At 36.7% G+C, this 23,340-nt stretch overlaps 1 non-coding gene across 1 annotated transcript; it reads left to right on the forward strand.

The window, feature by feature from the left end:
- Positions 1–16,075: 16,075 nt before the first annotated feature.
- LOC131754181 (U6 spliceosomal RNA) lies at positions 16,076–16,182 on the forward strand. Its single transcript, XR_009335214.1, has one exon. It is a non-coding gene; the product is annotated as a U6 spliceosomal RNA (small nuclear RNA).
- Positions 16,183–23,340: the final 7,158 nt, after the last annotated feature.

Genomic DNA, 23,340 nt, shown 5'->3' on the forward strand with positions numbered 1-23,340 from the left:
AAGCCTTCCCAGGGAAGCTGTTGACACTGCTTAACCAATGACTCCCTAGACTAGATTAAATCCCCTCTGTGCTCCCATAGCTTTCCAAACATCCTTTAATATCACTCCTATTTCTCATTCTTGTAATTAGTAATTGTTTCTCATTTTTCCTGCTTGGCACTAAAAACCATTAAGTCAGAATAAATAATATCTAGAACACAAATGGGCATATACATTGTGTCACTTTAAGTATCTGAAACATTTCCTATGGTTCTCTTCATTCAAGATAAGACTTTTGAGAAAATATGAACTTCATAGGACAGTAAGAAGAAAGATGATATATTAAATGGCTACATTTATGAGAAAAAGAAATGAAGCTGTAAATTTTTAAAAATCATTAGAAATAATAAAGAGTAGAATAAACACTGAAGGCAATTCTGAAGCTCAGATCGCAGATGACAGAAGCCCACCTTAAGCTGGAGACTAATGTAGCTCACATATTAAGACAGTAACGGGTTACAGAGGCACAAGTCTAAATCAAAAAGTAATGAGAAGGAATTCCATCCTTTATAATTACTCTACTCTTGAAAGACCTTCAATGGAAAGCCATGGTCCACAGCAACACTTACTGAAATCTGCTGCCCTCACACTACCCATCTCTCTGACACCTTCCACACCTCCACTGGATATACTCTTCTAGTCACTGCCAAGGGCTTTTTACCTCCTCCCTTTGTTTGTCTTTGATTCTTTCCTCTTGGGGAAAAGGCTCAGTTCATCCCAATACAAAAATAATAAACCTGTCTATAAACTTTCCCTTTCTTTTCCCTTTAGGTAAGATCATTTACAGGATTCTTTTTGGTGGGTCGGCAAAAGTAAAAAGGAAGAAGTCTTTTTCCCAGGCGGTTAATTTTTATACTGTCATAGATTGAAGTATGTCTGTTTGCTTATTACTTCTCTTCCCTTGTTATAGTATCTTCCTGAACATCTGTTTTGTCCCCCATATCTATATTTCATCCAGATAATGTCTCCTCTCTGATCATTTATCTGTCATGTATCTAAGAAGTAGGCAGTTAAGAAGCAGGCAAGGATATTCTGTCATTCTACAAACCCTTTCAATATTCTCGCCCCCGCAGTGCTCTCTCTTGGATTTCTACAGCACTGGCAAATGGGTTAAAGCTAGGCATGGATTGCAGCAGCTTTTATATCCAGTTCCAGCAGAGAATGATCAGGCCCTTGAGATGAGCTGGTATGGATTCCTAAGCAGGCAATCTGGCTAAGCTGAGAAAAAATTCATGTGTGTATAGTTACAATCCAAAGAACTAATGCATCTGAGATAAAGCTGGGTCCCATCTTCCCATAGCACTGGGAAAGCAGTGGATCATGAGGATAGTTTATCTTGCTTCAGAATTTGGTACCAGAAACATGTCTGGATTTATGCAGAATAAGGCCATGGTAGATTGCAGAGATCTAAATTACTAGGCTTTGTAATTTTCATACGCACTTTTTGGGCAGCACTGATGTGGTCTGTTATATATGGTCAGTGGGTCTCTCCAGAAGGCCACAGAGTTTATTGCTTTACATATGGGCTGTTCATGTTACGTAGCCTTTGGAATAGTGATTGGAAAGAATACAGAGGGTTAAACTGGAATGTTGGCCTTATGCCGGTAGTCTTGGATAAACAGTTATTTTCCCCTTTTGGCCAGCATTGGAATTAAAACATGGTTCATCTGCCCTGTAACAGCATCTCCTATTCAACTGGCTTTAACAAATCAGGAATTCATGACTGTTGTTTTTATTGTTGTCATAAGGCAAGCACTAGTCTGAGATCTGTCCCTACTCCCTCTCATCCTGCCCGCAGGGTCAGTTTCAAGGGGTCTAGGTTTTTTTAAGAAGTTGGATTTTCAGTGAACTCACCTCCCTTGGACCTCTGAATATTAAGCCATATTCTTTGTATATTTCAATGTTGTATTGGAGACTGGCTTCAGTAGTGCTTCCAGAATGTCATAACACAATGAACTGACTTCTCAAACATTGCTTGGAAGGCAGTTTTTCCTTAAACACTGGGCAACCTAATATAGCAAAAAGTTCATAGACCTTAGAGTCAAGCCAGGCCCAGGTTCTGATCTTGTTCTCTACAACATTCCCAGTATCTCTAATGATAAGTGAAAAATTAGAGGTGACAAAAATAAAAGGTGATAGGAATATAATGCACGTGAGGTATCACCATGTATTAGTAATGGTGCTAAGCCAGTGTTTCTCCCTTCTTAGTTCTTGTCTTATGAATTCTCAAATTCAAACTGTTATTCAAAGAGCACAGGAAGTACCTTCCATTGGCTAAACAGTTGACTGGTCAATGTCTGGTTACCTAAACCTAGTACAAATAAGTTCTTGGTATGTTTTTCTCAGTGAGATGCTATCTCAAAATTCTACACAATGGTATCACAATTTAAAGGATTGCATTGGTTCAGATCAATTCTCCTTATTTCTGAATGCCACTCCAGGTATTAAATATACCTTTCTATTACATACACCCCTTACTTTAAAAGGGCTATATATGCTATTTGTACCCAACAAGATAGCCAAGACTAGGGCATTTACCTCAAGATATCTGAAACCTTCCTTTCCATAGAGGAATTGGCATCCATCTTTACACATAACTTACCATTCTATTATATTGCTTTCTAACTTGGCAAAGAAAACCCAATATGGCAAGACTGAGGCCTGGACCCTTTGTCCTGAACAGAGTGGGCCAGTTATGTGCTGGGAACTCTGCTGTCACCAGTTCTTGATTATCTGTCTGGGTGGGTTCCTGGCCATAGAAATGACCCCACACTGCTTGTGGCAAGAGAAGCAGCTGGGCCATAACTTGTTCCCTTGCTCTCTCTGCTTCTGTATATATTCCCACTAGGAGACAGGAGTGATTTGTAAAGTACTATAGAAGGCTTTAGCATGCCAAGGAGAGGTATTTTGACAGCCCGGCATGGTGTACCAGAGTGAATGAGATGACCTCATTTCATTGTTTCATTGCTAACTATTCATCTTGTTTCAGTACTGATTATCTAGTCTTCATGGGTCTTATAAGAACAGCACCCGAGCATGCTGATCACCTTCGAATTTGGTCAGTCTGGTATCAGCAGAGCTCAGGAAAAGCTTTTCCTGGCATGTTGCCACCACTTCTGGGATTTCTGCTATGTTAAAAAAAATTAACAGCTATATTAAAGTATAATTGATATATAATAATCACTTACTAAATTATGTACATTAGATATGTTAAGTTTTGACATATGTGTATACCTATGAAACTATCACCACAGTGAAGGAATATGCATCATTGCCAAAACTTTCCTTTTGTGGCTTTGTAACCCCTCCCTCTCACTGACTTAGTTTGCCACCATTTATTAGTTGCTCCACATCCTTATCAACAATGGGTCAGGACCAGAGGGCAAAAGTAAGCTGCACTGACACCCCTCCTGCTTGGGCTTAATTCCGAATGTACCATTTCCATCTTCTAAGGTTGGACCTCATTGTTTTTTTTTTTCTTTTCTTTTCTTTTCTTTTTTTCTTTTTTTTTTTTTTTTTGCTGTAAGTGGGCCTCTCCCTGATGTGGCCTCTCCTGTTGCGGAGCACAGGCTCCGGACGTGCAGGCTCAGCGGCCATGGCTCACTGGCCCAGCCACTCCGCGGCATGTGGGATCTTCCCGGACTGGGGCGCGAACCCGTGTCCCCTGCATCGGCAGGTGGACTCTCAACCACTGTGCCACCAGGGAAGCTCCTTCTGCCCAATTTTTGATTGGGTTGTTTGTTTTTTGACATGGAGTTGTATGAGCTGTTTATATACTTTGTATATTAACTCCTTGTCAGTCTCATCATTTGCAAATATTTTCTCCCATTCTATAAGTTGTCTTTTGGTTTTGTCACTGGTTTCCTTCGCTGTGCAAAAGCTGTTTTTTTAAATACATCTTTATTGGAGTATAATTGCTTCATAATGCTGTGTTAGTTTCTGTTGTACCACAAAGTGAATCAGCCACATGCATACATATATAAGTTTAATTAGGTCACATTTGTTTATATTTGCTATTATTTATTTTGCCTTAGGAGACAGATCTTAAAAAATATTGCTATGATTTATGTCAAATAGTCTTCTGCCTGTGTTCTTAGAGTTTTATGGCTTTGGGTCTTAAATTTACATCTTTAATCCATTTTGAGTTTATTTTTTATATAGTATGAGGTAATGTTCTAATCTCATTGTTTTACATGTGGCTGTCCAGTTTTCCCAGCCCCACTTGTTGAAGAGACTGTCTTTTGTCCATGGTATATTTTTTTCATTATCTCTAGGCTTCTAAGTAAGTGCCACTATAGCAGTGAGTTTGCCTTGGTCCCGGGAGGATGGGGAAACATTTTATATCTTGTGTACCCAAGTCAATGAACTATTGCTTATCCAGTCTTATATTCCAGTCAAAGAACACTCAAAATCAAATCCTATAGGTACTGTCCTGGTACATGCTGACTAAATGTTACAATTTCCTATGGTTATAATCTCTTTCTTCCCTCTGGCCCAGATATCCTAGCCATGCTATATAATGGAATTACCCTAATTATACATCTGGGGGAAGTTTCTAATGAGAGCTGCTGCCACCTTGTGTAGGAGAGGATTATATAGTACCTTCTCACAGAGTGAGAGTAGGGGTGGAGCTAGCTCCAAAAAGGAGGGTTGCAGTATCTTTGGAGGTTCAGAGGGCTTTAGGGTAGTCCAAAGAGCCACAATCTACAGGAGGTATCCACCCAGATATGTCTATCCCATATCAAGTTTCTAGGTTTTCCCAACTAGGGCTCTAGCATTAACATAACAGACCTCCTTGGCTGAGAATTCAACCATCTTTGAAGCTCAGCAACCCTAACTATCAGATCTTTAGTCTCTTCCTTGGCTTCGTCCAATCTTCTACTGCAGGAGATAAGAGCCTCTTTGAAAACTGTAGGAGAGACTTCTTCCCTCACATTTAGGCTTTAACTATTTGTTAATCACCCTTATTTTTTCATTATCTCTCCACAGGGTATCAAGTCATTTTTAAAGATATATACAGCCAGTTCCAAAGGTATGGGGGAACAGTGCACAGAAAGACAAAAGCCTGAATCACAGCACCAAACAGGATGTTCTGCCAACCATGATATTTTCTTAAGTGACTACTGGTGAAATATTTAGTAATGGGGAGGCCACTTTATGCCATGGATTTTCCACGTCTCATATTCTATTCAAGATGAGGTCATCCTTACCAGTCTGATAATAAATAATCTAGTCTCCAAATCTCATCTTATCTCCTGCTTTCTCAGATGAATCCTAATACCAATTGTGTTGCTTCTGGTCCTTTGGGAAGCATATGCTGAGAAGGAGTTAGTAGTATAAGAGAGTTATTATGAAAGATAAAGGGGAGAGAGAGCATAGTTAGTCAGGTAAATGATTAAGGTCTTATACCTGTGAAAGGAAAGGGCAATGAAAAAAGACTGGGAAAGGAAGAGTCTCAAACTTCGATGTAATTCTGAGAATGCCCTGGGGCTCCCAACTGGGCTGGCCAAGACCAAGATTGGCTATAGGAAAGTCCAATGTTGGGCAGGAATGTCTTGGGTCTAGTACTACTGCTATGCTCATTGTCTGGGGGCTGCTTAGGAAGAGTGTGGCCTTGACTTGAACACTCCAGTGGCTCTTGAAGGAACTCCAATGCAAATTCTTTTTCTGAGGAAAGTTAGAATGAACATCCATGCTGCTATATGGCTTGATATACAAAACAGAACAAAAACCTAGTGACATAATGCTACCAGGGGAGACAGATGACAACTTAAGTGCTATTATTTTTAACCAAAATTCAAGAGCAACAAAGACATTCCCCAGAAATTAATGACCTAATTGTCTTTTTTGTTCATTAATTTTTTATTTTTACTATTGAAGTATAGTTGATTTACAATATTATATTAGTTTCAGGTATATAGTATAGTGATTCAGTATTTTTGTAGATATATTCCTTTAAAAATTATTATAAAATAATGGATATAATCCCTGTGCTATACAATATATCCTTGTTGCTTATATATTTTACACATACTAGTTTGTATCTCTTAATCCTATACTCCTTATTTGTCTCTCGCTCTTCCCTTTCTTTCGCCTTAGATAACCACAAGTTTTTATTACTTTTTAGATTACACATATAAATGAAATCATATGTTATATACCATATCTTATCCATGATGGGCATTTGGGTTGCTTCTGTATCTTGGCTATTGTATATATTGCTTCTATGAAATTGGGGTGCATGTATCTTTTTGAGCTAGCGTTTTCACTTTTTCCCGTATATATACCCAGGAGTGGAATTGCTGGGTCATATAGTAGTACTAGTTTTAGTTTTTAGAGAAACCTCCATACAGTTTTCCATAGTGGCTGCACCAATTTACATTCCCACCAACAATGTACAGGGGTTCTGTTTTCTTCACATCCTTGCTAACACTTATTATTTCTTATCTTTTTGATAACAGTCATTCTAACTGGTGTGAGGTGATATCTCATTGTAATTTGGATTTGCACTTCCCTGATGATTAGTGATGTTGAGCACCTTCGCATGTGCCTGTTGACCATCTGTACGACTTCTTTGGAAAAATTGTTTTCAGTCCTTCTGCCCGTTTTCTAGTCACGTTGTTTTTGCTATTGAGTCATATAGGTTCTTGATATATTTTAGAGATTAACCTCTTATCAGATAAATGGTTTGCACATATTTTCTCCTATTCAGTAGGTTGCCTTTTCAATTTGTTAATGGTTTCTTTGCTGTGTGGGAGTGTTTTCGTTTTATAAAGTCCTACTACTTTGCTTGTGTTGCCTTTGCTTTTGGGGTGAAATCCAAAAAGTCATCAAGACCAATGTCAAGGAACTTACCCCACTATGTTTTTTCTTCTAGGAGTTTTAAGGTTTCATATCTTACATTCTTTATTCCATTGTGGATTGATTTTTGTGTATAGTGTAAGATAGTGGTGCAGCTTCATTATTTTTATGTGGCTAACCAGTTTTCCCAACACCACTTATCGAAGAGACTATCTTTTCCCCATTGTGTATTCTGGGCTCCTTTGCCATAAGTTAATTGACCATCCATGTGTAAGTATTTCTGGGCTCTCTCTTCTGTTCCATTAATGTATATGTCCTTTGTATGCCTAAAACATACTGTTTTAATTACTATAGCTTTGTAATATAGTTTGAAATCAGGAAGCATCATGCCTTTAACTTAATTCTTTTTATGATTACTTGTTCTTTGGGTCTTTTCAATTCATACAAATTTTAGGATTGTTCTGTTTCTGTGAAAAATGCCATTGTGATTTTGATAGGGATTGAATTGAATCTGTAGACAGCTTTGGGTACTATGGAAATTATAACTTAATTTTTCCAATCCATGAGCATGGAATATATTTCCATTTATTTGTATTTTCTTCAAATACCTTATCAATGTCTTGTTTTCTAAATATAGGTCTTTCACCTCCTTGGTCAAATTTAATCCTATGTATTTTATTCTATTTGATGCAGTTGAAATTAAGAAAACCATCTCATTCACTTTTTCTGATAGTTTGTTATTAGTGTATAAACACACAATTGACTTTTGAATATTACTTTTGTACCCTGCAACTTTACTAAATTCATGTGTTTGAACTAAATTTTTTGATGGAGTCGTGTGTGTGTGTGTGTGTGTGTGTGTGTGTTTTCATTGGGGTATAGTTGTTTTACAATGTTGTGTTACTTTCTATTGTACAGCAAAGTGGAATTCCCTGTGCTATACATCAGGTTCTTATTAGTTATCTATTTTATACATATTTGTGTATATATGTCAATCCCAATCTCCCAGTTCATCCCCCTGCCCACTTTCCCTCCTTGGTGTCCATACGTTTGTTCTCTTCATCTGTGTCTCTATTTCTGCCTTGCAAACTGGTTCATCTGTACCATTTTTCTAGATTCCACATATATGCATTAATATACGATATCTGTTTTTCTCTTTCTGACTTACTTCATTCTGTATGACAGTCTCTAGATCCATCCACATCTCTACAAATGACCCAATTCCGTTCCTTTTAATGACTGAGTAATATTCCATTGTATATATGTACCACATCTTCTTTATCCATTCATCTGTTGATGGACATTTAGGTTGCTTCCATGACCTAGCTATTGTAAATAGTGCTGCAATGAACATTGGGGTGCATGTGTCTTTTTGAATTATGGTTTTCTCTGGGTATATGCCCAGTAGTGGGATTGCTGGGTCATATGGTTGATGGAGTCTTCAGTATTTTCTATATATAATATGCCAACTGCAAAGAGAATTTTACTTCTTTTCTGATTTGGATGCCTAGTATTTCTTTTTCTCATTTATTGGGACGGCCAAAAAGTTCATTTGAGTTTTTCTGTAAGATGGTACAGAAAAACCCACACAATCTTTTTGGTCAATCCAATAATTGCTCTGGCCAAGACTTTCAGTACTATGTTGAAAGCGTGGAGTGGTAAGAGTGGGCATCCTTGTCTTGTTCATAATCTTAGAGGAAAAGTTTTCATCTTTTCACCATTGAGTATGATGTTAGCTGTGGTCTTGTCATATATGGCCTTTATGAAGTTACATTCCCTCTATACCCACTTTGTTGAGAGTTTTTATCATGTATGGATGGTAAATTTTGTCAAGTGATTTTTCTGTATCTATTGAAATGATTTTTATCCTTTATTTTATTAATGTGCTGTATCACATTGATTAATTTGACAATGTTGAACTACCCTTGATCTCTGTAATAAACCCCATTGATCATGGTGTATGATCTTATTAATGTACTTTTGAATTCAGTTTGCTAATATTTTATTGAGGATTTTTTATCCATGTTCACCACAGATAATGACCTGTATTTTTCTTTTCTGGTAGTGTCTTTGTCTGACTAGGGTATCAAGGTGGTGCTGGCTACATAAAATGTGTTTGGACATAAGAGTTTGAGAAGGATTGGTAGGAATTATTTGTCAATGATTAGTAGAATTCATTAGTGAAGCCATCTGCTCCTGGACTTCTTTTTTGGGAGATACGTGACTACTAATTCAATTTACTTACTAGTAATCAGTCTGTTCAGATTTTCTATTTCTTCATGATTTGGTTTTGGTAAATTGTGTTTCCAGGAATTTATCCATTTCTTTTAGGATGTTTACTTTGTTGACTTATAATTGTTCAAAGTGGTCTCTTATGATCCTTTGTATTTCTGTTGTATCTGTTGTAATCTCCTCTTTTTCCTGTCTAATTTTACTTGTTTGAGTCTTTTTTCTTGGTGTGTCTAGAAGGTTAGTCTCTACAAGAAACCAACTCTTAAAAAAAAAAAAAGAAAAAAGAAACCAGTTCTCAGTTTCATAGATCTTTTCTATTATCTTTTTAGTCTCTATTTCATATATTTTGCTCTAATCTTATTTCCCTACTTCTATTAGTGTATTCTTATTTTTCTAGTTCCTTGAGATGTAAAGTTAGGTTGTTTGAGATCTCTTATGGTTCCTTATATAGATGTTTATTGCTATGAACTTCCCCTCTTAGAACTGTTTTTGCTGCATTCCATAGTTTTGGTATATTATATATATATTATCTTTTGTATCAAAAAATTTTTGATTTCTTTTGACCCATTGGTTATTCATTAGCATGTTGTTTAATTTCCCCATATAAGTGAATTTTCCCGTTTTCTTTTTGTAACTGGTTTCTAGTTTCATACCCTTGTGTGGGAAAAGATGCTCAATATAATTTCAATTTTCTTGAATTTATTAAGACTTTTTTGTGGTTTAATGTATGTTCTATCATCTTGGAGAGTGTTTCATGTGTGTTTGAGAACTACATGTATTCTCCTGCTTTTGGATGCACTGTTCTGTGAATGTTTAAGTCTATCTGGCCCAACATGTCATTTGAGGTCAGCATGCCCTTATTTTCTGTCTCACTGATCTATCCATTGATGAAAGTGAGGTATTTAACTCTTCTAGTATTATTGTATTGCTATTTCTCTTTAGAATTTGCTTTATATATTTATGTGATCCTATGTTATGTGAATATTTACAAATGTATGTCCTCTTGTTGGATTGACCCCTTTATTATTAAGATGTGACCTCTTTTGTCTTGAAGTCTATTTTGTGTGATATAAGTATAGCTTCTTTGGTTTAGATTTTCATGGAATATCTCTATCATCCCTTCATTTTCAGTCTTGAAATTTGTGCCCATAAAGCAGAATATAGTTGGTTGTTTTTGTTTTTTTATCCACCAGCCACTCTGTCTTTTGTTGAATTTATTCCATTTACATTTAAATTAATTATTGATAAGAGTGGACTTAATTGTTTTCTGACTGTTTTTTATAATTCCTTCATTCCTTCCTTCTTCTCTTTCTCTCTTATATGTGATTTGAAGATTTTCTGTAGTGTAATACTTAGACTCTTTTCATTTGTGTACCTACTATAGATTTTTATTTGTGGTTAACATAAATACAAAATATTTTATGCAAATCTTATAACAGTCAATTATAAGTTGCTAACAACCTAAGTTTCAATGCATTCTAAAGCTCTACAATTTTACTCTCCCAACATGTTTCATGTTTTGACTGTCAAAATTTATATCCTTTTATCTTGTGTATCCATTAACAAATTATTGTAGTTTTGTTATTTTTACTGTTTTTTCATTAGCCTTCATACTAAATTTATAAGTAATTTATAAGTTAAAAATTATAACTTATAAATTAAGTAATTATAATTTAAGTACTAAAACATAAATTACTTATAATTTATTATAAATTTAATTACTTAATTTATAAGTAATTAACCTACAACCAACATTAGTTTAATCTTAATTTTAATATATATTTAGCTTCACTAGTGAAATGTATACTTCCTTATGTTTTTCTTTTCCTAATTAGAGCTCTTTTGTTTCAGCTGAAAGCTGTCCCCTTAACGTTGATTGTAAGGCCAGTCTATCGGTGGTAAACTCCAGTTTGTTTGTGTTTTTTTTGTCTGGAAATCTCTATATCTCTCCCTACAATTCTGAGGGCCAACTTTGATGGATGGAGTGTTCTTGGTTGGTATCTTTTTTCCTTTTAGCACTTTGAATATATTATGCATTTCCCTTCTGGCCTTCAAAATTCCTGCTGAAAAATCTGTTGATGATCTTCTGCTATGTACAAAAGAGTGTTGCCTTTCAATCCTTTGTAATTGCCCAAGTAATTTTTTTTGTTGTTGTTCTTAGTGGCTCCCAATAGTTGAGGGTGTGCCAAGAACTGTCAGTGTCCCAGGGGGAAGGATCTAAGTCAGCAGATTTTAAAGTATGAAACTATACCTCTTTCAGAGGAAGACTGTGAGATGAACAGTGCTGTGCACTCCCTCTGCACTGAGCCCTGAAGGGATAACCAGTGAAAAACTGTTTCTTGGGCTTCCCTGGTGGCACAGTGGTTGAGAATCCGCCTGCTGATGCAGGAGACACGGGTTTGTGCCCCGGTCCGGGAAGATCCCACATGCCGCGGAGCAACTAAGCCTGTGAGCCATGGCCGCTAGGTCTGTGCGTCCGGAGCCTGTGCTCCGCAACGGGAGAGGCCACAACAGTGAGAGGCCCGCAAACCGCAAAAAAAAACCCCAAAAAACAAAACTGTTTCTTTGTTTGCTTATTGTCCTGTTGAACATATGAACACAAGTCACTGGCCACCAGAGCCAGGCTATTAAGGGATATGTCCTCTGGGCAGCAGCCCCCAAATCTGAGAAAATATACCTATACACAAATTCCTTTTCTGAGATACTGGGGACCTGCAACAGGGGAGAGTGTGAAGATGGCATTTCATGGCCTCACTCATCTTTGAAAAGGATTGCAGTCAGTTCCCAGTGTGTATTAAATTAGAATCCTGCCTCTGAGACTGTAGCTTTTAAGATAAGCAATAAGCTTCTTTCATGGGAAGGCTGGGCATTTCTGTCTGCTGTTTCTGCACTGTGTGTTAGATACATAGCTGATTAAGAACTATTTCTTTGTTCATTACTCTCCTAGGGGACCCCAAAACAAGCATTGCTGGCCACCAGAGCCAGGCTAAGAAGGCACATCTCCTGAGTGACAGACACAAAACCAGGGCTGCTGACATGTATGTAAGTTTCTTTTCAGGAGATACTAGAGACCTGGAGCAAGGGAGACTACAAAGATGGTGCCTGCTAACCTCCCCAATCTCTGGAGCACTGCAGTTGGCCCCTAGTTGTATGTAAAATTAGAAGCCTGTTCCTCAGACTGAAGCTTTTAAGGTAAGCAAATAGGCCTCTTTCACAGAAATACTGGGAACACTTCAGGCTCTTAGAGTGATATCAGCATCATGGCAGTGTGAGATGTTGTCTTTATCCCTCTCCTTCAATCAAAAACCATTAAAACACTAACTCAGCAAAGGTTCCTCTGCCCCAAAGAGCAGGATACTAGAGAGATCTACACATATATATATCTATAGGTAGGTGGACTGGAGCACATAGAAGAGGCAGAACCAGGTGAATAGTGAATGCTGTGCTTACAATCCCAGCTTTCAGGCCATGGCAACTGAGCCCAGTAACAGCAGGGGAGGTAAGCAACTGAGCCCAGTAACAACAGGGGAGGTAGTGGGGCATGAAACACTAGCCTTCCAGCCACAGAGGCACCTGTGACTCCAGCCCTCCCACCTGCAGTGGTGGAGCCCACAAACCTGATAACACTAGACATGGCAGAGATGCCCAAAGTCCTGGTGCCCCAGGTGACAGCACCAGTAATGAAGACACTGGGGGAAACCTCGGGAAGACGGAATGGAGGGCGGAAAAATGTCTATTCTCAAAACTTGTGCTACAGTGCCACTTACTGAAAAAGGCCCCTAATTACTAACCTGATGAATTGTTAGAATCCAGTAAAAAGTGCTTTACCTAAAGAAGAAAGGTGTTCACTATTTCAGATGTGTCAGCAGAGGAAAAACTCATCAAGTACCAAGAAAATCTTTGGAAACATGGTATCACAAAAAGAAGGTGACAATTCTCCAAAAACAAAACTTAAAGTCACAGAATATTGCAATTTAACTGATAGAGAATTCAAAATAGTTGTCATAAAGAAACAAACAAATTCTGAAACTGAGGAACTCAGTAAAAAAGATGAAGAATGCATTAGAAAGCATTGGATATAGAGCAGACCATATGGAAGAGAAATTTAGAAATGATATAGGTAGAAGAGGAGAGAGAACTAAAAACAATGAAAACATTCTACAAGAACTACCCAACTACATTAGGAAGGGTGACATAAAGATAATGGGTATCCCAGAAGGAGAAGAGAGGGATCAGAGAGCTAATTTAAGAAGAAGAAGAAAAAAAAGAGCTGAGAACTTTCCAAACCTGGGGGAAGGTCATGAAGCTAAGAAAACACCTAATTATCTCAATGCAAAAAAACCTTCTACAAAATACATAAAAGTCAATATTAAGAATTTTAAAGGCAGCCAGGTAAAAAAAGTAACATACAAAGGAACTCCCATTAGCCTATCAGCAGATTTCTCAGCAGAAACTCTATAGGCCAGGAGAGAGTGAAATGATATTCTCAAAATACTGAAAAATAAAAACAGTCACCCAGGAATACTCTCTAGCAAATTATCATTCAGATATAAAGGAGAAACAGACTTTCTCAGATGAACAAAAGCTAAGGAAGTTCATCACCACTAGACTTGACTTACAAAAAAGGTGGAAAGAAACTCTTCTATCTGAAACAAAAAGGCAAAAGTACACAAAACTTTGATTAAGGTTTTAAGTAGAATCAGAAAATTGCAAGTCATAAAGGTTAAAGAGAAAAAAGCAGTAAAAATAACTACATCTACTTTAATTTCATAACAAACTGAGAACAGCAAAAGGGATAATTTGAGAAAATGAAAATGTAAAAGGAAGAAGAAAAGGATAGAACCATATACAAATAAGCATAAGATATTTTGGACAGAAAAAGTACTATTTCATCTATGAGATGTTTTATACAAACCACATGGTAACTACAAAACTAGAGCAGAGACGGAAAACATTTTAGAAAAGAAAACTGAAAAGAAAATCATAGAAAAGCACCAAAATAATAGAACAACAAGAAAACAAAAGATAAAATGGTAGTACTAGGTCCTCATTTATCAATAATCACCCTAAATATAAATGGATTAAATTCACCAATCAAAACATAGAGTAGCTGCATAAATTAAAAAACAAGACCCAACTATATGCTGCCTCCAGGAGACTCATCTTATCTCTAAACACAAACATAGGCTTAAAATGAAGGAATGGAAGATGATACTCCAAGCAAATGGCAACCAAAAGAAAGTGGCTGTAGCAACAGTTATATCAGGCAAATTAGAATTCAAGCCAAAAAAGATAACAAGTGAAAAATACGTACATTATATTATGATAAAGTGGAAAATTCAAGAAGACTAAACAGACATAAATGGAGAAATTAACAGCAATGCAATAATAGTAGGGAACTTAAACACTCTACTTACGTCAATGGCTAGATTATCCAGACAGAAAGTCATCAACAACAAAAAATCACCCTTAAACGTTAGGACCAGTTGAACTTAATAGATTTATACAAAACATTCTATCCAAATGCAGCAGAATGCACATTCCTTTCAAACACACATGGAACATTCTCAAGGATAGACCATATATTGGAAAACACAATCTTCAATTAATTTAAGAAGATTGAAATTATTCTAGAAATGAAGTACAAGAAGGAAAGCTGGAAAATCAGAAATATGTGGAGATTAAACAACATGCTACTGAAGAATATTTGGTGTACTAAGAAATTAAAGGAGAACTAAAAATTGCACAAAGAAATTATGTAAATGATGCAGCAAATACCAATATCAGCCTACCTCAATAAACAAGAAAAGTCTCAAATAACTGATCTAAACTTACAACTAAAGGAACTAGAAAAAGAACAAATGAAGCCCAAAATCAGTAGAAGGAAAGAAATAATAAAGATCATAGCAGAAAATAAATGAAACAGACTAACAAGACAGTAGAAATGATCAATGAAACTAATAGTTGGTTCTTTAAAAAGATAAAATTAGCAAGCCTTTAGCTAGACTCACTAAGGAAAAAAAGAGATAGAAGGCTCAGATAAATAAAAGCAAAAATGAAAGAGGAGAAATTAAAATGGATGTTCTAGAAATGCAAAGAATTAGAATATTATGAATAGCTGTATGCCAACAAATTTGACAACCTAGAAGAAATGGATAAATTCTTAGAATCATACAACCTTTCAAGATTGAATTAGAAGAGGATCCCTCCCAACCCACAAGGCCCCCTCGGCCACATGGTTCTTGGGTCTGACGCCCTCCTCTGCCAAAGCTTCCTTTGGCTGCATGGGTCCAGGTGAGCCAAGTGCTGCCCCCCTCTAAGGCTCCTCCAGCTGTGCAAGCCCCTGCAGGCATGCCTGTGAAGGCCTGTGCCCCAGCTGGCCTGCACAGGCACATGTGCTCCAGGGCCAGCTTCAGGAGCAGACAAGAGGGACACATGCAGATGTGGGGCTGACACAGCAGGTCCACAGACCTACCTAGAGGTCTTAGAGGGCCTAGGTTCTTGGAGGAGGCAGGGATTGGCTATAGCTAACCATGGAGGCAAGGACACTGACAGTGGAGGCATCAGGAAAATTTTAATTTATTCTCTTTTTAAAATTTTCTTATTCTTTCAATTATTTTTTTCTTGTTTTGATTTTATTTTCCTAATTCTATTTTTTTATTCCTTGCTATTGTTATGCTCTATTCTGTTGTTGTCTTTTGTTTGTATTTTTTTTTTTTTTTAGATGCACTTCATGGCTTTCACAGTCTTGGTTCCCAGGCCCGGGTTGGGCCTGTGCTCCTATGGTGGGAGAACCAAGTCCAAGCCACTGGACTAACAGAGAACTTCAGGCCCCAAGGAATAGTAATTGGTGTCAGCTCTCCCAGAGGTGCTCATTTTGGCACCAAGACCTGGCTCCACCTCACTGACAACTCCAGTGCTGAGTGCCTCAGGCAAACAACCAGCAAGACAGGAACACAACCCCACCCATCAAAAAAATGAGACAACAAAAATCTATGTTACAGTGTTTGCTTCGGCAGCACATATACTAAAATTGGAACAATACAGAGAAGATTAACATGGCCCCTGTGCAAGGATGACACGCAAATATGTGAAGTGTTCCATATTTTTCACCACCTAGAGGGGTGGGATAGGGAGGGTGGGAGGGAGGGAGATGCAAGAGGGAAGAGATATGGGAACATATGTATATGTATAACTGATGCACTTTGTTATAAAGCAGAAACTAACACACCATTGTAAAGCAATTATACTCCAATAAAGATGTTAAAAAAAAATCTATGTTACAGACAAAGGAGCAAGATAAAAATCTACAAGACCAAAGAAATGAAGAGGAAATAGGGAACCTACCTGAAAAAGAATTCAAAATAATGATAGTAAAGATGATCCCAAATCTTGGAAATAAAATGGAGGCACAGATAGAGGAAATACAACAAATGTTTAACAAGGACCTAGAAGAACTAAAGAACAAACAGAGATTAACAACACAATAACTGAAATGAAAAATAAACTAGAAGAAATCAATAACAGAATAACTGAGGAAGAAGAAAAGATCAGTGAGCTAGAAGATAGAATGGTAGAAATAACTGCCAAGGAGAAGAATTACAAAAAAAGAATGAAAAGAAATGAAGCAGTATCAGAGACCTCTGGGACAACATTAAATGCACCAACATTCAAATTATGAGGGTCCCCGAAAAAGAAGAGAAAGAGTGTGAGAAAATATTTGAAGAGATTATAGTTGAAAACATTCCTAACATGGGAAAGGAAATAGCCACCCAAGTCCAGGAAGTGCAGAGAGGCCCACACAGGGAAAACCCAAGGAGAAACACACTGAGACACATATAAATCAAATTAACAAAAATTAAATTCAAAGAAAACATATTAAAAGCTGCAAGGGAAAATCAACATGTAACATGCGAGGGAATCCCCATACGGTTATCAGCTGATTTTTCAACAGAAAGTCTGCAGGCCAGAAAGGAGTGGCAGGATATATTTAACTGATGAAAGGGAAAAACCTACAACAAGATTACTCTAGCCAGCAAAAATATCATTCAGATTCAATGGACAAATCAAAAGCTTTACAGGCAAACAAAAGCTAAGAGAATTCAGCACCACCAAACCAGCTTTACAACAAATGCTAAACAAATGCTAAAGGAACTTCTCTAGGCAGGACACACAAGACAAGGAAAAGACCTACAACAACAAACCCCAAACAATTAAGGAAATGGTAATAGAAACATACATATCGATAATTACCTTAAATGTAAATGGATTAACTGCTCTAACCAAAAGACTCAGACTGGCTGAATGGATACAAAAACAAGACCCATATATATGCCGTCTACAAGAGACCCACTTCAGACTTAGGGACACATACAGACTGAAAGTAATGGGATGGAAAAGTATAATCCATGCAAATGGAATATCAAAAGAAAGCTGCAGTAGCAACACTCATATCAGGTAAAATAGACTTTAAAATAAAGACTGTTACAAGAGACAAGGAATGACACTATATAGTGATCAAGGTATCAATCCAAGAAGAAGATATACAATTGTAAATATTTATGCACCCAACATAGGAGCACTGCAATACATAAGGCAAATGCTAACATCTATAAAAGAGGAAACCAACAGTAACACAATAATAGTGGGGGACTTTAACACCTCACTTACACCAATGGACAGATCATCCAGACAGAAAATTAATAAGGAAACACAAGCTTTAAATGACACAATAGACCAGATAGACTTAATTGTTATTTATAAGACATTCCATCAAAAAGAAGCAACATACATTTTCTTTTCAAGTGCACATGGAACATTCTCCAGGATAGATCACATCTTGGGTCACAAATCAAACCTTGGTTAATTTAAGAAAATTGAAATCATATCAAGCATCTTTTCTGACCACAAGACTATGAGATTAGAGATTAGAAATCAATTAAGGGGAAAAAAACCTGTAAGACTCACGAACACATGGAGGCTAAACAATACACTACTAAATATTCAAGAGATCACTGAAGAAATAAAAAAATACATAGAAACAAATGACAATGAAAACACGCAGACCCAAAACCTATGGGATTCAGCAAAAGCAGTTCTAAAAGGGAAGCTTATAGCAATACAACCTTACCTCAAGAAACAAGAAAAATCTCGAATGAACAACCTAACCTTACACCTAAAGCAACTAGAGAAAGAAGAACAAAGAAAACCCAAAGTTAGTAGAATGAAAGAAATCATAAAGATCAGAGCAGAAATAAATGAAATAGAAGTGAAGAAAACAATAGCAAAAATCAATGAAACTAAAAGCTGGTTCCTTGAGAAGATAAACAAAACTTTAGCCAGACTCATCAAGAAAAAAAGGGAGAGGATTCAAATCAGTAAAATTAGAAAAGAAAAAGGAGTAATTACAAGACACACTGCAGAAATACAAAGGATCATAAGAGACTACTATAAGCAACTATATGCCAATAGAATGGACAACCTGGAAGAAGTGGACGAATTCTTAGAAAAGTACAACCTTCCAAGAATGAACAAGGAAGAAATAGAAAATATAAACAGACCAATCACAAGACCTGAAATTGAAACTGTGATTAAAAATCTTCCAACAAACAAAAGTCCAGGACCAGAAGGCTTCACAGGTGAATTCTATCAAATGTTTAGAGAAGAGCTAACACCAGTCCTTCTCAACTGCACAGGAAGCAACACTTGCAAGCTCCTTCTAGGAGGTCACAATCACCCTGAAACCAAAAGAAGACAAAGATATCACAAAAAAAGATTACAGATCAATGTCACTGATGAACATAGATGCAAAAGTCCTCAACAAAATACTAACAAACAGAATCCAACAACATATGAAAAGGATCATACACCATGATCAAATGGGATTTATCCCAGGGATGCAAGGATTCTTCAATTATGCAAATCAATCAATGTGATACACCACATTAACAAATTGAATACAAACCATATGATCATCTCAGTAGGTGCAGAAAAGGCTTTTGACAAAGTTCAACACCATTTATGATAAAAACTCCCCAGAAAGTGTGCATAGAGGGAATCTACCTCAACATAATAAAGGCTATATATGACAAACCTACAGCAAACATCATTCTCTATGGTGAAAAACTGAGTATTTCCTCCAAGATCAGGAACAAGACAAGGAATTCCACTCTCACCACTATTATTCAACATAGTTTCAGAAATCCTAGCCACAGCAGTCAGAGAAGATAAAGAAATAAAATGAATCCAAATTGGAAAGGAAGTAAACAGTCACTGTTTGCAGATGACATGATACTCTACATAGAAGATCCTAAAGATGCCATCAGAAAACTACTAGAACTAATCAATGAATTAGATAAAGTAGCAGGATACAATATTCATGCACAGAAATCTCTTGCATTTTTATACACTAAAAACAAAAGATCAGAATGAGAATTAAAAACCTAGGAATAAACCTATCTAAGGAGGCAAAAGACCTGTACTCAGAAAACTATAGAAATACTAATGAAAGAAATCAAAGATGACAAAAACAGATGGAGAGATATACCATGTTCTTTGATTGGAAGAATCAATATTGTGAAAATGATTATACTACCCAATTCAATCCCTATCAAATTATCAATGGCATTTTTCATAGAACTAGAACAAAAATTTTTTACAAGTTGTGTGGAAACACAAAAGACCCTGAATAACCAAAGCAATCTTGAGGAAAAAAGAAAAAACAGTGCTGGAGGAATTAGGCTCCCAGACTTCTGCCTATATTACAAAACTTCAGTAATCAAGTTAGTATGGTACTGGCACAAAAACAGAAATATAGATCAATGGAACAGGATAGAAAGCCCAGAAATATACCCATGCACCTATGGTCAACTAATCTATGACAAAGGAAGCAAAAATATACAATGGAGAAAAGACAGTCTCTTCAATAAGTGGTGCTGGGAAAACTTGACAGCTACATGTAAAAGAATGAAAATAGAACACTCCCTAACACCATCCACAAAAATAAACTCAAAATGGATTAGAGATTTAAATGTAAAACCGGACACTATAAAACTCTTAGAGGAAAACATAGGAAGAACACTCTTTGACATAAGTCACAGCAAGATCCTTTTTGACCCACCTCCTAGAGGAATGAAAATCAAAACAAAAATAAACAAATGGGACCTAATTAAGCTTAAGTGCTTTTACACAGCAAAGGAAACCATAAACAAGATGAAAAGACAACCCTCAGAATGCGAGAAAATATTTGCAAATGAAGCAACTGACAAGGAATTAATCTCCAAAATATACAAACAGCTCATGCAGCTCATTATAAAAAAACCCAAACAACTCAGACTTCCCTGGTGGCACAGTGGTTAAGACTCCATGCTCCCAATGCAGGGGGCCTGGTTTCAATCCCTGGCCAGGGAACTACATCTCACATGTGTGCTGCATCTAAGAGTTCACATGCCACAACGAAGGAGACTGCCTGCCACAACTAAGACCCAGCGTAACCAAATAAATATTTTTTTAAAACCCAGCAATCCCATTCAAAAAATGGGCAGAAGACCTAAATAGACATTTCTCCAAAGAAGTCATATGGATGGCCAAGAGGCACATGAAAAGATACTCAACATCACTAATTATCACAGAAATGTAAATCAAAACTATAATGAGGTATCACCTCACACCGGTCACAATGGCCATCATCAAAAAATCTACAAACAATAAATGTGGAAAGCGTGTGGAGAAAAGGGAAGCCTCATATGTTGTTGGTGGGAATGTAAATTGATACAGCCACTATGGAGAACAGTATGGAGGTTCCTTAAAAAACTACAAATAGAACTACCATACGACCCTGCAATCCCACTACTGGGCAGAAACCCTGAGAAAACCATTATTCAAAAAAAGTCATGTACTAAAATGTTCATTGCAGCTCTATTTACGATAGCCAGGACATGGAAGCAACCTAAGTGTCCATCAACAGATGAATGGATAAAGAAGATGTGGCATATATATACAATGGAATATTACTCAGCCATAAAAAGAAATGAAATTGAGTTATTTGTAATGAGATGGATAGACCTGGAGTCTGTCATACAGAGTGAAGTAAGTCAGAAGGAGAAAAACAAATACCGTATGCTAACACATATATATGGAATCTAAGAAAAAAAATGTCATGAAGAGATTAGTGATAGGACGGGAATAAAACACAGACCTACTAGAGCATGGACTTGAGGATATGGGGAGGGGGAAGGGTAAGATGCAACGAAGTGAGAGAGTGGCAGGGATATATATACACTACCAAATGTAAATTAGATAGCTAGTGGGAAGCTGCCACATAGCACAGAGAGATCAGCTCTGTGCTTTGTGACCACCTAGAGGGGTGGGATAGGGAGGGTGGGAGGGAGGGAGACACGAGAGGGAGGAGATATGGGAACATATGTATATGTATAACTAATTCACTTTGTTGTAAAGGAGAAACTAACAAATCATTGTAAAACAGTTATACTCCAATAAAGATGTTTAAAAAAAAAAAAAAAGAACTACCGTATGACCCAGAAATCCCACTACTGGGCATATATCCAGAGAAAACCACAATTCAAAATGACACATGCACCCCAATGTTCATTGCAGCACTATTTACAATAGCCTGCACATGGTAGTAACCTAAATGTCCGTTGACAGAAAAACTTATAAAGAATATATGGTACATACATACAATGGAATATTACTCAGCCATAAAAAGGAACAAAATTGGGTCATTTGTAGAGATGTGGGTGGACCCAGAGACAGTCATACAGAGTGAAGTAAGTCAGAGAAAAACAAATATCATACATTAATACATATATATGGATCTTGAAAAATGGTACAGATGAACCTATCTGGAATGCAGAAATAGAGACACAGATGGAGAGAACATACATATGGATACCAAGGGTGAAGGAGGGTGGGATGAATTGGGAGATGGGGATTGACATATATACACTACTATGTATAAAATAGATAACTAAAGGACCTGCTGTATAGCACAGGGAACTCTACTCAGTGCTCTGTGGTGACCTAAATGAGTAGGAAATTCAAAAAAGAGGGGATATATGTATACTTATAGCTGATTCACTTTGCTGTACAGCAGAAACTAATACAACACTATAAAGCAACTATACCCCAATAACAAAAAGAAGATTGAATTAGAAGAGATAGAATATCTGAGCAGACCGATCACTTGTAGGATTAAAATAGTAATTAAAAATGTCCCCCCAAATGAAATTTTAGGACCAGACAGCTTCACAGATAAATTTTACCAAACATTTAAAGAAGATTTAATATCAATCCTTCTCAAACTCTTCCAAAGAAAATGAAGAGGACAGAATGCTTCCTAACTTATTTGGTAAGTCCAACATTACCCTGATACCAAAACCCAACAAGAAGAACACAAAAAAAGAAAATTATCGTCCAATATCTCTGATGGACATCAATGCAAAAATCCTCAACACTATATTGGGAAACCAAATACAAAAATATATAAAAAGGATCATACCATGATCAAGTGGATTCATTCCAGGGAGCAAGGATGGTTCAAGAGCTGCAAATCAATCAATGTGATACACCATACTAACGAAATGGAAGTTAAAAATCATATGATCACATCAATAGATGCAGAAAAAATATGTGACAAGATTCAACAAGCATTTACATTTAAAAAAACTCTCAGTAAAATGGGTATAGAAGGAACATTCCTCAAAATAATAGAGGCCATGTATAACAAGCTATAGCTAACATCATACTCAATGATGAAGAACTGAAAGGTATCTCTGTAAGATCAGATACATGATAAGGATGCCCACTATTGCCACTCTTATTCAACATAGTATTGGATGTCCTAGCCAGAGCAATTATAATACAAGCAAAAGAAGTAAAAGGCATCCAAATTGGGAATGAATAAGTAAAACTGTCACAAATTGTGGGTGACATGATTTTATATAGAGAAAACCCTAAAAACTCCACTAAAAGCTTGTTAAAAATAATGAACAAATACAGTAAAATTGCAGGGTACAAAATCAATGTACAAAAATCTGTTGCATTACTATACATTAACAACAATCCTGCAGAAAGTAAAATTAAAACAATCCCATTTACAACTGCAACAACAACCACAAAAATACCTAGAAATAAGCTTCACAAAGGTGGTAAAAAACCTAGACACTGAAAGTTATAAGACGTTGCTTGAAGAAGACACAAAGAAATGGAAAGATATGTGCTTATGGAATGGAAGAATTAAAATTGTTA

Source organism: Kogia breviceps, chromosome 3, assembly GCF_026419965.1.
Source record: "Kogia breviceps isolate mKogBre1 chromosome 3, mKogBre1 haplotype 1, whole genome shotgun sequence".
NCBI classification, from domain to species: Eukaryota; Metazoa; Chordata; class Mammalia; order Artiodactyla; family Physeteridae; genus Kogia; species Kogia breviceps.